The 5,479-nt window shown below is 45.5% G+C and overlaps 1 pseudogene; it reads left to right on the top strand.

The window, feature by feature from the left end:
• The first annotated feature begins 613 nt into the window (after positions 1 to 613).
• On the top strand, positions 614 to 793 carry LOC120929911 (annotated as a pseudogene).
• Positions 794 to 5,479: the final 4,686 nt, after the last annotated feature.

Genomic DNA, 5,479 nt, shown 5'->3' with positions numbered 1-5,479 from the left:
GATACCGTCAGGTGATCAATCCCTCAGTGTCCAGCTACCTTGATCCCCGGTGGTTTGCCGAGGCCCTTTTGGATCGCCAGCCTCCCAATAACGCTCCTCAGACGGACTCCCCACCGAACAGCAGTACAGCTTAGAATCCTCAAAGGTGGGAACCCAGTCACTCACTGGGTCCCCGTCGCTATTCAGATGCTGCGGGCCAACATGGTCCTGAAACCAGGAACACCGCATGGCACGCACGCCCTGGCCAGGTAGACCATAAGGCCGGGGCGCCATGATGTGGTCACCCTGAAGGTGGGTGCCACACTCGAAGAAGAAGACCCAGAACCAATGGCGTCTGCCTCATAAATACCCCTCCCCAGCATGCACAGCAAGGTCAAACCCTCCTGATTGGCTGCTGGGAAAGAGCACCCAAACCTTGACTCCACTGCTGCCACCTGAGGCACCGGGGTTGGAAGAACACCCCAGCGCAACAGAATAGTCCACAGCACAGCCAAGCTGAGACAGAGACCCTGTTTTGCACTTAACAATCTGGATCAGAGTTTAACTACACTCTGATCTACCTCTAAATTTTACTAGCACCGGTATCATAAAGTACACAGGGGCTACATAAGTTGTACCTGTTTATCTGCATTTAACCCCATCTGTTCTTATCAGTTTAATATCGGATACGTCCCCTATCTGGGGACCATATATTAAATAGATTTTTAGAACAGGGAGATGGAAGAAGAGCTTGCTCTGTTCACTCCACGCATCGACCTGGTATTGCAGTACATCCAGGACCGGTGCACCCCTCTCTTACGCAGTTTCAAAAAACAGAATTGAATGAAAAATCCTCTTTTTTTGTCTTTGTTTGCTTGCTTGTATCTTGCTCACAACGTTTGTTGCTTTTGACAAAGCTGTTTGTTAACCTTCTTGCAATAAACTTGCAAAAAAAAAAACTGTTTATCTGCAGTCTTCCCTCCTCTACATCCCTTCAAAGTCCAAAATTCATAAAGCTTGTCTGAGCTGTGAGGCCCCATACACACGACCGAGTTTCTCGGCAGAATTCAGCCAGAAACTCGGTCGGAGCTGGATTCTGCCGAGAAACTCTGTCGTGTGTACACTTTTCAGCGAGGAAGCCGACGAGCAACTCGTCGGGCCGAAAAGAGAACATGTTCTCTATTTCCTCGTTGTTCAATGAGGAAAGTCGGCCCTGCCGAGATCCTCGGCGGCTTCCACACTGAAGGAACTCAAGGAACTGGAGGAACTCGATGTGTTTGGCACGTCGAGTTCCTCAGACGTGTGTACTGGGCCTGAGACAAAGGGTGTGGAGAGCGGAAGTTACACTCTGCAGAGTTCAGTGAGGAGAGCTCTGCCCTCCCCTTCCTCTAACACAGCACACAGGAACAAAGCTGCGGCTGTCAATCAGCTGGAGCTCCCTCCATTCTCACCTTCTTTCTCTTGGTGTCAGAAAAACTTGTCAGAAGCGACTTCGTTACTCTGCTCATAGCAGAGCAATGAAGCAACAGATAGAAATAACACTTATTGCTTCTAATTGAGACAAGTGCACACTATAGAGGGATATGCTTTGTTCATATTTCATGTCCAAGGTTTACAACCACTTTAAGCATTTAGAACCACTTTAAGCTATCATTGGGATATCTTTTTTAGTGATATGCTTCAAAGTAATAATACAGGTGGGGTTTTCTGGACTAATCATGCAAATCCAGCCTTAATCAGTATGTTTACTACTCTACTTTCCTTATCATTGAAATAGTTTGTTTAGTCCAAGCTGGTCTGGGGAGTTCCTGTCTGCTGTCAAAGCAAAGTCAAGCAGGGATAAGTGCTTCTTAGTCATTTACAGGAAGTCTTGTATTTTTATAAAAAAAAAATCTACCTGTGAATGGCTGAGTTGGAGTTTGTGACATCTTCCGTCCGACTCTACGCCTCAGCCAATCAGAGGAAGGCTTCCTCTGAATAAATGATAAGTGCTTAGCCCAACTTGCTGTTGTTCCTGCTGCGGATGGGAAGTCCCCGTACCTCTGCCCCGTCACAGTGCTCTATACTCTATGTAACTGATGCTACATACAGTATGATGCAGCATTGACTACAGCCAGGGCCGTCTTTAATATTCATTGGACCATGGGCAAAAAAAATCTTGCCCCCCCCCCCCCCCCATGCAATTTTGCTCTCCATGTGCTCTGAGACATACAATAAATATCAGCTAGACTTGAAATCAGTTTACTGTATCAGATCAGGCAGCCAGAGGTTACAGCATATCATTACCATTTACTGACTGGTTGCTAGAGGTTACAGCACACATTACAGCTCACTGATTAGTTGCTAGAGCTTACAGCACATTATTTCTGCTTGTTGATTAGTTGCTAGAGATTACTGTACAGTAATACTGCTTACTGATTGGTTACTAGAGGTTACAGCACATTATCTCCTCACTGCAGAGGGGCATGATATACATATGAATGCCGCCTTTATTTGCATATCAATGCCACTACATGCCACTATTTACATATGAATGCTGACGTTATTTGCATATGAATGATGGTTATTTACATGTAAACACAGGGTCTGCAGGTGAGTCATCTGTACACAACAATAGGGCAGAGCTGGGCAGCATTAGTAGCAGCACTTCACACTGAGATATCGGGACACAGCACATGTATAAAACTTCAAGGGACCCCGCCCCATGTAGCCTGTATGCTCAGAACAGAGTGGCTGTAGTTAGAGCAGTGATCAGAGTGGGCGCGTCAGTGGAGCTCCTGGCCCTGCGCCCTCTATACTGGCTGGGGAATACAGAGGTCCGGGGGCGGGGCCAGGAGCTCCACTGACGCGCCCACTCTGATCACTGGCTCTAACTACAGCCGCTCTGTTCCGAGTGGAGTTCCCGGTCCCGCCCCCTCTCTGCTGGCTAGCGCGAAAATACAGCCTCCTGTGTCCTCTGCAAAACTGTCATCTGGGCCCCAATTCACGGTAATCTCATGCAGTTCACGGTAATCTCATGCAGTTCACGGTAATCTCATGCAGTATGTCACAGTCTCTGGTAACTTCATGCAGTATGTCACAGTCTCTGGTAATCTCATGCAGCATGTCACAGTCTCTAGTAATCTCGTGCCGTATGTCACAGTCTCTGGTAATCTTGTGCAGTATGTCCGCAGTCTCTGGTAATCTCATGCAGTATGCTGCAGTCTCTGGCAATCTCATGCCGTATGTCACAGTCTCTGATAATCTTGTGCAGTATGTCCGCAGTCTCTGGTAATCTCGTTCTGTATGTCACAGTCTCTGATAATCTTGTGCAGTATGTCCGCAGTCTCTGGTAATCTTGTGCAGTATGTCACAGTCTCTGGTAATCTCATGCAGTATGTCACAGTCTCTGGTAATCTCGTGCAGTATGTCACAGTATCTGGTAATCTCATGCAGTATGTCACAGTCTCTGGTAATCTTGTGCAGTATGTCCGCAGTCTCTGGTAATCTCGTGCAGTATGTCTGCAGTCTCTGGTAATCTCGTGCAGTATGTCCGCAGTCTCTGGTAATCTTGTGCAGTATGTCACAGTCTCTGGTAATCTCATGCAGACTCCAGTATGTCCTCAGTCTCTGGTAATCTCGTGCAGCATGTCTGCAATCTCTGGTAATCTCCTGCAGTATGTCTGCAGTCTCTAGTAATCTTGTGCAGTATGTCCGCAGTCTCTGGTAATTTTGTGCAGTATGTCCGCAGTCTTTGGTAATCTCGTGCAGTATTTCACAGTCTCTGGTAATCTCATGCAGACTCCAGTATGTCCGCAGTCTCTGGTAATCTTGTGTTGTATGTCCGCAGTCTCTGGTAATCTCATGCAGTATGTCTGCAGTCTCTGGTAATCTTGTGCAGTATGTCCGCAGTCTCTGGTAATCTCGTGCAGTATGTCTGCACTCTCTGACCCTCTCCTGTAGTATGTGTATTAATGTGCCGCTTTACTTGCTCAATTATTTGGGATTGCTCCACTGCTCAGTGAGTGGTAATGATGTGCATTAACCTATAGCAACCAATCAGTGAGCACTAATAATTTGCAGTAACCTCTAGCAACCAATCGGCAAGCATAAATTATGTGTTGTAACCTCTAGCAACCAACCAGTGAGTGGTAAGGATAGGCTGTAACCTCTGGCAATCGCTACGTGATCTGCTGCAGTAAACTGATTTTGCATCTATCTGCTATTTTTTTGTATGTCTCAGAATGGAGGGGGGGCCCCAAGAAAATGTTTTCCCAGGGCCCAATCAAAATTAAAGATTGACTACAACAATTAGTAAAGGAAATGTTTGGGCCAGCTTGGCCCATGTAAACTATTTAAAGTGAGGTAAAAAAAGTAGAGATAAGCTTTAAATGAGTCACCCATGAAGACCAATCAAAATTCAACTTGTCCAAGTTAGGCAGTGTAATTTTTAGTTGGTTGCTAAAATTAAAAATTTGTACTCTTTACTGAATAAGTAAAGTAAATCAATCATATGCTTTTTTTTAAACTTGGACACTGCCACTGTGTGTGTGCAATGGTCCCTCTATTGTTGAATTCCAGACAACATTTAGATGAATTACGACATTAAAAGTGTGTTATTTTGATGCTGCGTAAACCCTATCCATTATCTTGATCGATGATCACCTAAAAGCTGTCCTTGGCGGGGAATATACAGCCAAGGTGTCACTAGGGGAGATATAGTTGAAAGTTAAAGCCTGTTTCAAGGGCTAGAATACGCTTGATTTGATGGTCTCCACAGTTTGATTGAAAGCAGAATATAAATTGGAGATAATTCCTCCTTGTAAAGGTGAGCGTGTACACACATAAAAAAATTGTGTTTTATAGGGCTTTAGCGAGCCCATAATGGTTCTGGAAAAATTATATATTAGGTTGATACTAATACGCTGTACACTTGAAGGGAACAGGGGTGTAAGAGTTATACTTTTCAATGAAGTCACATTTGAAGTTATATGATGAAGTAAAATTCACTAATTTATTTAAACTCCTTTGGGTTCACATAGAAAAGTCATAACGTTCAGCACATCTATATTGATGGATAGCTTAGTCAAGAGCTTATATTTAAAGCTGGACTGCAGGCAGATATAAAATGACTAAATTAAAGGGGTTGAAACCTTTGTGTTTTTTCACCTTAATGCATCCTATGCATTAAGGTGAAAAACACCTTGCAGTGTCTGGCCCCCCAGCCCCCCGTTTTACTTACCTGAGCCCCGAATTTCCATGGGCGTGATCCTGCGTCGCTCTCTCCATGGCTTCTCGGCTCATCATTGCATAGATTGTTAGCAGCGCAGCCATTGGCTCCTGCTGCTGTCAATCGAATCCAATGACGCGCTCGCCGGGGGGCGGGGATGAGTCATACACTCGGTGTCTATGAATGCGGAGTTATGACACGAAAGCACGCCCGCAAGAGACCTTCCCAGAGGGGGTTATCTAATGTGGGGAGGCGCTGAGAGAGACACCGTGGGACCCCAGAAGAGGATGT

Source organism: Rana temporaria, chromosome 2 (assembly GCF_905171775.1).
Source record: "Rana temporaria chromosome 2, aRanTem1.1, whole genome shotgun sequence".
NCBI lineage: Eukaryota > Metazoa > Chordata > Amphibia > Anura > Ranidae > Rana > Rana temporaria.
This window is presented reverse-complemented; position numbering and strand designations above follow the sequence as displayed.